At 36.9% G+C, this 11,828-nt stretch overlaps 2 non-coding genes across 2 annotated transcripts; one reads left to right on the forward strand and one right to left on the reverse strand.

Moving 5' to 3' along the window:
- The first annotated feature begins 967 nt into the window (after positions 1 to 967).
- LOC141669366 (small nucleolar RNA R71) lies at positions 968 to 1,074 on the forward strand. The gene has a single exon (XR_012553653.1). It is a non-coding gene; the product is annotated as a small nucleolar RNA R71 (small nucleolar RNA).
- Positions 1,075 to 8,554: 7,480 nt separating this feature from the next.
- On the reverse strand, positions 8,555 to 8,661 carry LOC141669952 (small nucleolar RNA R71). The gene has a single exon (XR_012554204.1). It is a non-coding gene; the product is annotated as a small nucleolar RNA R71 (small nucleolar RNA).
- Between the last annotated feature and the right edge of the window lie 3,167 nt (positions 8,662 to 11,828).

Raw genomic sequence — 11,828 nt, forward strand, 5'->3', positions numbered from 1 at the left:
TGTCTATCCAGCTTTTGTTGCTGCAATCTCTTAGGAAAAGGTGGTGGAGGATAAAGCTGTTTCTCCCCTGTATTAGCCTCAGGCAGAGTGTGTTCAACAGTAGTCTTCCTTGGTTCCGCCGCTTTCTCCTTTTGCTTAGATTCTTCACCTCTAATTTTAGCTTCTACTTCTTTTGCCTTTTCAGCATCAGCTACTTTTCCAGACCTTAAGGTAATAGCCTTGACTTGCTCTTTAGCTTCCTTCCTGCCTGGTACTTCCGTGTCTGGGAAGAGTGCCAGGTTGACGATTGAGCACTGCATTGGCTAATTGACCGATTTGATTTTCCAAGGTCTTGATAGAAACCGCCTGACTCTTGCACAACAGCTTAAGTTCCTCAAAATCAGCACTAGTAGGTGCAGCTGCACTTCCCTATTGAGGATATGATTGCCTTGTAGCATACTGTTGTGGTTGCTGGAATCCAGGTGGGTTAAACTGTTTACTCACTCCTTGCTGATATGGTGGCTGAATAGCATTCTGATTATTCCCCCAGCTGAAATTTGGATGATTTCTGTTGTTAGGATGATAGGTCGCTGGCACAGGCTGCTGTTGTCGCTGATAATTATTCACATACTGAACAGATTCGTTTACAAGAGAACACTGATCCGTAGCATGAGAACCTGCACAAAGCTCATAAACCATAGCTATTTGATTAACTCCGTACGTAGCCAGAGAATCAACCTTCATTGATAGCGCTTGGAGCTGGGCTGCAATAGCGGTGGCTGCATCAACTTCCAGAATACCAGCTACCTTGCCTGACGTCATCCTCTGAGTTGGGTTTTGATGCTCATTTGCAGCCATCGTCTCTATAAGATTATACGCCTCAGTATAGCTTTTAGCCCATAAGGCGCCTCCAGCTGCTGCATCGAGCATGGGCCGAGATTGGGCCCCTAAACCATTATAGAAACCAGTGATCACCATCCAATCCGGCATTCCATGATGTGGACATTTTCTCAATATTTCCTTGTAGCGTTCCCAAGCCTCGCACATAGATTCTGTAGGTTGCTGCGCAAACTGAGTAAGAGCACTCCTCATAGCAGCAGTCTTTGCCATCGGATAAAACTTCACCAGAAACTTTTGCGCAAGATCTTGCCACGTAGTGATGGACCCAGCTGGTTCAGAATGTAACCAGTCTTTAGCCTTGTCCCTTAGTGAGAATGGGAAAAGCCTCAACTTGATAGCCTCATCAGTCACGCCATTATACTTAAAAGTGCTGCAGATCTCGACAAAATTCCTTATGTGCATGTTGGGGTCTTCAGTTGCCGCTCCTCCAAAAGAAACAGAATTCTGCACCATCTGAATAGTGCCCGGCTTGATTTCAAAGGTGTTAGCTTGAATAGCCGGGTGAAGGATGCTTGACTGAATTTCATCAATTTTCGGCCGAGAAAAATCCATAAGAGCTGGATCAGCTTGAACAATACGATCTCCCATGTTTACTGGTTCTTTCTGCTCAGTTCCTGAATCCGAATCCTCAAAATCTAACTTCTCCGGAATATCAAGAACTTCGTCTGTCTCCTCAGCTGTATCTAAAGTCCTCTTGCGAGCACGAGAACGCGTTTGCATAAACGCTTGTTAAAGTACCTGAAACACAACCGGAAAAATAAGTAACTACTACATCCTAATCACTGAGTCCTAATGACCAATGATGGTAAGTACATAAACTAAACAAATACGCCGAGTCCCCGGCAGCGGCGCCAAAAACTTGTTAGGGCGAAAACACGCACTAATATTCACGCAAGTATACGCGTTCGCAAGTAATATAGAATACTTTCTAGTTCGTTCCCTCAGAGACTCAGACTAAATTATTGTCTAATTAAACTCACTCACCAATGTATGATTACTTCTCAATGTTAAGATAATAACACTTAAAATTGTTGATTAAATATTAACTATAATTAACTACTTAATTAATCACTTAACTAACACTTCAATTTATCAATAATAAAACACTCATGAGATCACAACTTCATTATTACTTCCTTCTATAGCCATTGTTATTACCTTTAGCATGTGACAGTGATGATATTAATCGAATAACACGAAACTGATAAAAGCCAACTTTCATTGTACTAATATCATTCTACCAAGCATCCACAATTAAGATAGAAGTTAAATAGTCATCAATTATGTTGAGTTCCCATATGTCTACAGAAATTGACAACACAACGATTTAAGCACAAGTTATTCTTTTTGATTACATAGGGCAAATAAAACTGTTAGAGTTACCCACTAATCATGCACAACGTATATGAACCTATGCTAGCATGGCAAGTTCTAAATCTCAAGATCCACCGTCGCTTCACAAGAGATTAACACCCTATCTTATATGTTCGCGACACACATAAGACGAATACGCACAACCAATACTAGATATCATGCAATCATCACACACTAAAGTATTAAACAATTAACTAAAGAATTCCATAATAAATCCGTTGCAACCCCATGATCACGATTAGCCCATAATAGCACTTATCGACATCATGGGTTCAATTGAAATCATGATAAACAAACACAAGAAAATAATAACTAAACTAATTATATTAAAACAGAGTACGTCACAAGAGTAAATAAGTTCAAAGCAAGAAAACTAGCATCCAACGTTACAACGAAACAAGAATCACAAAAATATATGCTTCCTCTTCGTTGCAGTGTGCTAAATCGGTCTTCTTCCTTATCTCCTTCGCTCCTTGCGTAAAAACACAATCTTCTTCAATCCACCCATGTGAAAACGTCTCAAATCTACTTATATAATAGTCCCATAAAACTCAGATTACATAGAAGTGGAAACCAAACAGAAGTAGAAGTCCTAAAATGATTTGTCTTTTTTCCCGACCCTGCGCGGCCGCTCAGCATAGCTGAGCGGGCGCTCAGACCTCTTCTGGAAAAATTCTGATTTCGCTCCGTTTCTTCGCCGTAATCTGCCCGTTTCTTTCCTCTCGCAATGGTGAACACATGCCAAGGCTTATTCTTGATGATTCCTCCCCCGAAATGCAACTAAAACCCTGAAATGCATAAACACTAGAAAAATGCATCAAATACACAAAATACTTGATTTCAAGACACCAATTTAAGCCATTTTAAGACGCTCTAAGTGGTATATAATGCCACTTATCAGGGAATTTGAGACAACTAGTTTCACATTGTTTTGATGTGGGACAGAATTTATATCATGTCTTAAGAAATCCAAAACACATTTAGTGCCTGGTGTATTTCTTGCATTTTAAAATTTTGAACTGATTTTCCTTGCAATAGTAATGCTCAAAAATTTTGTAGTTTAAGTATTATTTTGGCTATTATTTCGGCCATAAAGCTCAAGTAAGAGTTTATATTATTTCAACACTTAGAACCCGAGCCAGTTAAATAGAGCTGGGAGGAGTTTCATTTCAAAACTTTCTGAATGTGGGATAAATTTGGACTTATGTTTGAGAATTGTGAACTCTAATTCAAAACCACAGCATTGAGTGAGATATATAGAGTTCGAGTAAATTTTAAAACATAACCTAGTCGATGTGGGACTAAATTTAGAATAGTTAACCAGTTCAGATCAAACTCTAAATCTTGTTATCTTAAGACTTTGAATTAATAAAGCCAAAATGATATACATTTAGAACTTGTTAAAAATATTACTTGCTACTATTTCCTTTATATAGTAAAAGAGTATAACCTTGTGTATGTATTCTCGATGTGGGAATCAAGAATGTTAACACAACTAAAATTTATGTTGCCCAAGCCTTACTTTTATAGATGGTGGAAGTAAGTCTCTTCAAAACATAAGCAACGTGGGATGTGGGATATAAGAGCAAAGGAAAGTGATATAATCCCACATTGAAGAGAAAATGGAAGATAAACTAGAATAAATTGATAAGTTTATAGCATATTTGTTGCCAAGGTGCGGGTGCACTTGTGTGGGCCGTTCCTTCAACGAGCTTGGAGCTTCCATTGTGCATGGGGTTGCCTTGGGCGTATCTTTTGCATGGGCATCACCTTGTTTATGTTTTGTGCCTTGAGAGATGAAAATTTTGTTTTTAAACCTATGTCAATTTGAGTACCACATCAAAAAGGAAGAGAAGTAGTAAAGTTCCACTACTTATAAAAAGATGAAAGTAAGTTAATTATAAAGAGGGAGTGAAGTGGCTAGTATTCAAGTTGGTGATTTAATGATTGGAGTTTATAATATTGGGACTTGAGATCCTCAGAGAAGGAATTAAGAATTAGAAGTTGTTTTCTGTAAGTATATACTGTAGTGATTTACTGTGAGTGTTTTAATATTTGATTATCGATGTCATTTTAATTGATTCACTGTGAGTATTTTAATATTTGATTATCAATGTGACTTTGATTGACGAGTTACTGATGAAAATATGAGTATTCTTACATTGATAAACTGATGATACTTCCTTATTGGGGGTAAAGCTAAACCAATTATTTAGCTGGTCGGGATCCCACTTGATAAACTGATGAATTGATGAAGTTATCATGTTTGAATACTCAGTTTTATTATTTGAAAAATGTTGTGATGACATGATGAACTTTTGTAAAAAAATTTGATGAACTCCTTATTGAAAACCTCAGTTGATCATTACAATATATGCTTGTTGAGCTTTCTAATCTCACTCTGTCATGTTTTCTAACTTTCACAGGAAAGAAGTCTGAAGGAAGTTATTCGGGAAAGGGTAAGGATGTGACAATTTAAGAGGGTTAGAGACGAATCGTAGACGACTAGAACATTAGCATTGAAATGTTTTATAAGTTGTATCTTTAAAGCTTGTTAAAAATTTATGATGTATTTCATACCCCATTAATATAAGGCTAGATGATATTTCAAATATTATTATATATTAGAATGTAAGTTTATGCAAGCATATCTTGAATTGATTAGTGTGTTTGGCATTCTCGGGTTGGGTTCCTGAGGTTAACCCGGGGTCAGGGGCGTCAAAGTACCGAAAACATACCTCTTAATTAAATGAAACAAATTAAAATGAAAAATATATAAAAAAATATAATTCAACTATTATCCTTACTAATACATTTTTAATGTAAAAAGAAAATGATATTAGTGCTATTTTAGAAAATTTAATGAGACAATTAAAAAAATATTTAAGAAATAGAAGGATGGCTATATAAACCATAAATCAAACCAAAACAAACGCACTCAGTATATATCCCATTAGAGCGGGATCTGGAGAGGGTAAGATGTACGTAGATTATGCCACTATCGTAGAGGCTATTTTCGTGAAAACTCCCGACTTAGTTCATTATCATACATAAAATAGTGTCCTTGAGAAGGATAAGCTGACAAGAATAAACTTCCTTAACTGGAAGAGGAACTTGAGGATTGTCCTCAAACAAGAGCGCAAGCTCTATGTAATAGATATTTCTCGCCCTGCACCTCTCCGTAAAGGAGCATCCCGTGCTCAAAATACTGTTTATCAGAAACATATCGATGACGACACGGATGTTGCAACGCTATTACAACACATAGCATATAATCCTTGTATCCAAACTCTATACTCGAGTTATAATAACAATTATACAATCTAATATCAAGACGACTCAATCCTTACTTTTATTTCACATAATCCGAACCAAAACCAAACAAATAAACCAAATAATTCTTAGTAACCTTACATGCATTCACTTAGTGAAATCCTAGAATCAAATCAGCCACTTTTACAACCATAATCCATTCGGCTTTATCACAAAACACAAATAAGAAATCCAACGATTATTTTAAATTCTAATCTTATCAAATACAACCTCATATCTTTACATACAATCATTATTTGATCCAAATCTAACTACAATTCATCATTATAATTCATGGAAACATATACGCAACACCTTAAGCACATAATTCATCTTAATTTTTCTATAAATTCGATATAAACCATTCAAATTTCCCAAGAAACATCACATGCAACATAACAAATTGACATGCAAGTATGGGGATCATTTATAATCTTTAGTTCAAGCCAAAATTCATCCTTTAAAACCTTTTTCCAAGAAAACTGAAGCAAGTTTAAGTCCCCAAACAAAAATCCTTGGTAAACTTGAATCAAAATCAAAAACCCCTTTTTTAAATAGTGAAAATTCGAAATAAAATCCATTTAATCATGACAAAAAGATTATTTGATACATAAACCTCAATTACCTTAAGCAAAAAACTACTCCTCTCATTTTTATTTACAAAAAATCGAACCCAGCACTAACACAAAACCAACCAAATCACTTGCAACCATTTTAATGATACCATTCATACTATCACACATCAAAATCATTTTTCCCACACAATTTTTAAGAAAATTCGAACCTATCAAGTGTTCAAAACCAAAAGGAACTTAAAACATTAATATGCAATGACTTTTAGTGAAATGCATATAGATTTGTATGACATGCTGTTGAGAGGCATTTATGACACTTTATTATGCTCTAATAAGCTTTGAATTGATGTATTTGTACTCAAGTTGTTAAGTGTTTTAACGTGTTTTCGAGTGTTTTTGTATTTCAGGCATAATCTAGGTAATTAGGTGAATTAACTTTGTTTTGGTGCTAATTTGATGTCAGGTGGTGTTGGATTAAAAGCTCGTTGGAAGCCGGCTCAAATCTGCAAGAAAAAAGAAAAGAAGTCAATTTTGGCAGAAGCCCAGCACACCCGCGCTAATCAAGCGCGACCGCGCCCAAAGTACAGAAAGCTAACGCGCCCGCGCTGATGAAGCGCGCGGTCGCGCCGTGTCGGGATGGCAGAATCCTGTTTCTACTTGGTTTCTGAGAGAAAGAATTCTACACTGCATGAGGCTGCTATATAAATAACTCTAGGTCATTTTTAATATATATTAAGCTATATCAAGCTAGAGACATATCAAGGAGAGCCGTAAGAAGACCGTATTAGCATAATTCAACGAGGACGAAGAAGATCTTATTTTTACTTGTGAATCTTTGTTTTATGTTGTAACATGGATGCTAGTTTCCTTATTTGTGAACCTTAATCTTATTTTGTACTTGGCTTTAATTATTCGTTATAAAGACTATGTTTGTTATATCATGCTTTCATCGGAACCCACATTGATGATGAGTCCGATTATGGGCTAATCCTGATCGTGGGGTTCTAGCGGATTTATTTATGAATTTCTTTATTTAAATTATTTTGATGCCTTAGTATGTGGTGATTGATTGATATCCTAGTATTGGTTGTGCGTATTCGTCTTATGAGCGTCACGAACTTATAAGATAGCGTGTTAATTCTTAATGAAGCGACAGTGATTTAAGGATTTAGAACTTTCCATGCTAGCATAGGTTCATGTATTTGTTATGCATGATTCATAGGTGATTTTAACCATCTTACTTGCCCTGTATAATCAAGATAGATAACTTGTGCTTAAACCATTATGTTGTCAAATTCTATAGACATATAGGGTCTCAACATAATTATTGTCTATTCAGCTTCTATCTCTTTTGTGGATGTCTGGTAGTATGGTACTCATGCAACGAAGTTGGCATTTATTAGTTTCGTGTTGTCTGATTAGTGTCATCACCATTGTATGCTAAGGTTGAGAACAATAAGGCTATTGAATGAAGTATTTAATGAAGTTAGAATCCCATGTTTGTCATATATATTAATTCAGTCAATATTAATCTCTTAGTTATAATTGTTAGTTTAATTCTTAGTTATAAACAACCTCAATTTGTTATCATCTTAGCATTGAATAATAACCATACATTGTTGCTTAAGTGCATGAATTAATTAGTTAACCAATACAGTCTCTGTGGGAACGAACTAGAAAAGATTCTATACTACTTGTGAACGCGTATACTTGCGTGTATTATTAGCGCGTGTTTAGCGACTAACAAGTTTTTGGCACCGCTGTCGGGGACTACAGTGTTAATTATTAGTTTATGTATTTTCCATCAGTGGTTGTTAAAGTTCATTGACTCAGACATTGTTACTTATCTGTTTCCTTGTCTTGTTTCAGGTACTCTAGCGAGGGTGTATGCATACGCCTTTGCGTACTCATAAGAGAACACTGGATAAAGCCGAGGAGGAAGCAATAGTGGTTCGTAAGGAAGTTTTTGAGGAAGAAAAGAAGGTAGAAGAAGAAGAGGAAGTTGAAGAACCAGCATTAGTAGAGATGGGTGATCAAGTGGAAAATCCGAAGGCTTTGATGGACTATTCTCAGCCTAAGATTAATGACATTCAGTCAAGCATCATCAGACCAGCCATCAGGGCTAACACTTTCGAGATCAAGTCAAGCACGATTCAGATGATACAGAACTCAGTTCAGTTTGGGGGTTCTCCTACTAAAGACCCCAACATGCACATCAGGATTTCATCGAGATCTGCGACACTTTCAAGTTCAATGATGTGACTGAAGATGCTATCAAACTGCGACTATTCCCATTCTCTCTAAGGGACAAGGCTAAGTGCTGGTTACATTCTCTACCAGCAAGGTCTATCACCACTTGGGAAGATCTTGCTCAAAAGTTTCTCACTAAATTCTTCCCTATGACGAAGACTGCTGCAATCAGGAATGCTATTACTCAGTTTGCTCAGCAAACAGGAGAATCTCTGTGTGAGGCTTGGGATCGATATAAGGAGATGCTAAGGAAGTGCCCACACCATGGCATGCCTGATTGGATGATTATCAATTATTTCTACAGTGGATTGGTGCTACTTCTAGACCTGCTTGATGTAGCATCAGGAGGAGCCTTGTGGGCTAACAACTACGATGAAGCTTATGAACTTATTGAACTGATGGCTGCTAATGAGTACCAGAATCCTTCTCAGAGGCTGACTCAGGAAAAAGTCGCAGGAATTCTGGAGTTGGACGCAGCAACTGCTATCGCTGCCCAACGTAAGGCTTTGACGATGGAGGTGGATACTTTGACTAATTATGGAGTTAATCAAATCACCAGTGTCTTCGAGCTATATGCTGGTGCCCATGAGACTGATCAGTGCGTAATTTCTAGTGAATTAGCTCAGTTTGTGAGCAACTTCCAGCGATCGCAGCAACCAGTGCCAGCCACCTATCATCCCAACAACCGCAATCATCCTAATTTCAGTTGGTGCAACACTAATAATGTGGTTCAACAGCCTTATCAGCAGTATCCAGCTAAGCAGTACAACCCCCCTAGTTTTTAGCAACCACAGTATGCACCCAGACAACAACTCCAGCTGCAACAAGCCAATGAAAAATCTGAATTAGAGGAGTTGAAGCTTATATGCAAAAGTCAAGTCATTTCTATCAAGACCTTGGAAAATCAAATTGGGCAATTTGCCAATGCCTTGCTTAATCGTCAGCCTGGTACACTACCCAGTGACACTGAAGTGCCAGGAAAGAGGGAAGCTAAGGAGCAGGTAAAGGCAATCACTCTGAGGTCTGAAAAGGTTGCGAATCCCGAACAAACTCAAGAGTTGAATGAAGAAGCTGGGGCTAAGAAAGAAGTAGAGCAGCAGGATGAAGAAGTGGAACCAAGAAAGACTATTATTGAGCACACTTCTCCTGAGGGTAATACAGGAGAGAAACAGATCTATCCTCCACCGCCTTTTCCTAAGCGGCTGCAGAAGAAGAAGTTGGACAAACAATTTGAGAAGTTTTTGGAGGTGTTCAAGAAAATTCATTTCAACATACCTTTCGTCGAGGCTCTTGAGCAGATGCCTAGTTATGCAAAGTTTATGAAAGGTATTCTCTCTCAGAAAGTGAAGCTAGATGATTTAGAGATTGTCGCTCTCACGAAGGAATGCAGTGATGTGCTACAACAGAAGTTGCCTCCAAAGTTTAAAGACCCAGGAAGTTTTACTATTTCATGTACTATTGGAAAAGTGTCTTTTGACATATGCTTATGTGACTTGGGAGCTAGCATCAATCTGATGCCTTTGTCAATTTTCAAGCAGTCGGACTTACCTGATCCCAAACTGACTTATATGCCCTTGCAGTTAACCGACTGTTCTATTACATATCCGCGAGGTATTGTGGAGGATGTCTTGGTCAAGGTTGATAAACTTATCTTCCCTGCTGATTTCGTAATTCTTGATTTCGAGGAGGATAAGAAGATTCCCATAATCTTGGGAAGACCTTTCTTGGCAACTTGCCGAACCTTGATAGATGTGCAGAAGGGTGAGCTCATAATGTGAGTTCTGGATCAGGATGTTACTTTTAATGTGTTCAATAATATGAAATTTCCTACTGATGATAAGGAGTGCTAAAAAGTGAAGTTGGTCGATTCGGTGGTCACATCGAAACTTGATCAATTGCTAAGGTCTGATGCCTTAGAAAAAACCTTATTGGGGAATCCAGATAGTGAAGATGACGAAGGTGAATAATAATTACAGTATTTGAATGTTTTTCCCTGGAAAAGGAAGATTGATATGCCTTTTGAATCTCTTGGAATGGAGGAATTGAATAAAGCTCTTAAACGCCTCAAGCCATTTGTTGAGGAATCTCCCACTCTTGAGCTTAAGTCTAGACCTGAGCATTTGAGGTATGCATTTTTAGGTGATGCATCTGTTGGGTTTCGAAGGCATAAAACGCAGCGGATAAACGTAAATAAAACAAAAATTTCGAAACCCAAAAACAGGATCCATGTATAATTATGGGTAGATTATGGAGATAACGAATCATACCTTTCAAGAGCTTAACTTTCACGAACTCAACGGAGATCCTAGCTGTCACGCTTTGTGTCTACCTCTCGGAGAAACACCTCTATGGTATCCACATGAGCACCTTCAAGAACGTCTCACGAACTTGACTACGAAATGGATGTACTAGCCTCCTTCTTGACGATCTGAATTGCCTCTGCCTCTCTTTGCTGCTAGGGTTTTCTCAAAAACGTACAAAGCCTCTTTAACCTATCATTATGTATTTATAATGGCTGATTAAAAAGGCCCATAACAGCAAAGCCCAACCCTAGTAGGTATTGGATTAAATAATAAAAACGAATTTCTATTATTTAATTAATAACTAAGTCATACTTAATTATTATGGGCAAAAAACATTCCTTTTAATTCGAATTTATATTATATCAAATAAGTCTTACTTAATTATAATAAAATTCAAATAATCATCAATTAATTTAAATCCATAATTTAAATTAACTACTCCATTAAGTGCTCTATTTGTGTGACCCTATAGGCTATTATTTAATTGGCAATAATTTTATTCTCTAATAAAATTATAAACAATGAGCGGTATCTAGTAATACATCATTGTTACCCAATTAAACAATAATTAAATCGTGATTAGATAAAACCTTTCGTGATTAATATTTTTCATGTAATATAATCCCTTTAACCATACATATTATAGATTAAACTCGAGGCATGTATTTAGTCATCCTCTTCAACATTTAATCCGGGTTTACTTGATCCATGAGTAGATTATCGAGACAAATCATTATTTGAGCATGGTCATGCTTTTATAATCTCACTCAATCAAGAGGCCAATAATATCTCTCCTAATTATAGGAGGGTTAAATCCTTTATCTATCATTCATATTTCTCATACGACTCATGATATACCCGATGTCCACTTTTATCATCACCCGATCAAAAGTAACTTTTAATGTAGTCAAAGTATATTAATCCTCGTATAGAAATATAATGATTTCAAGTCAAAGGATCGTTACACCATTATCACTGTGAGTCTTTCTTATGACTTTATTAAACATGAAGAATCTCACTGTGGGTTTGTCCAGTACCATGTACTCTCACATGTACCTATGTATTGACTTTAGTATCCCCATACTTATAACCAATGAGATGTGGTTATCTTGTCAAACAACATACTAGTCTATCT

The sequence above is a fragment of the Apium graveolens genome, chromosome 6 (genome assembly GCF_009905375.1).
Source record: "Apium graveolens cultivar Ventura chromosome 6, ASM990537v1, whole genome shotgun sequence".
In the NCBI taxonomy this organism is placed as follows: Eukaryota; Viridiplantae; Streptophyta; class Magnoliopsida; order Apiales; family Apiaceae; genus Apium; species Apium graveolens.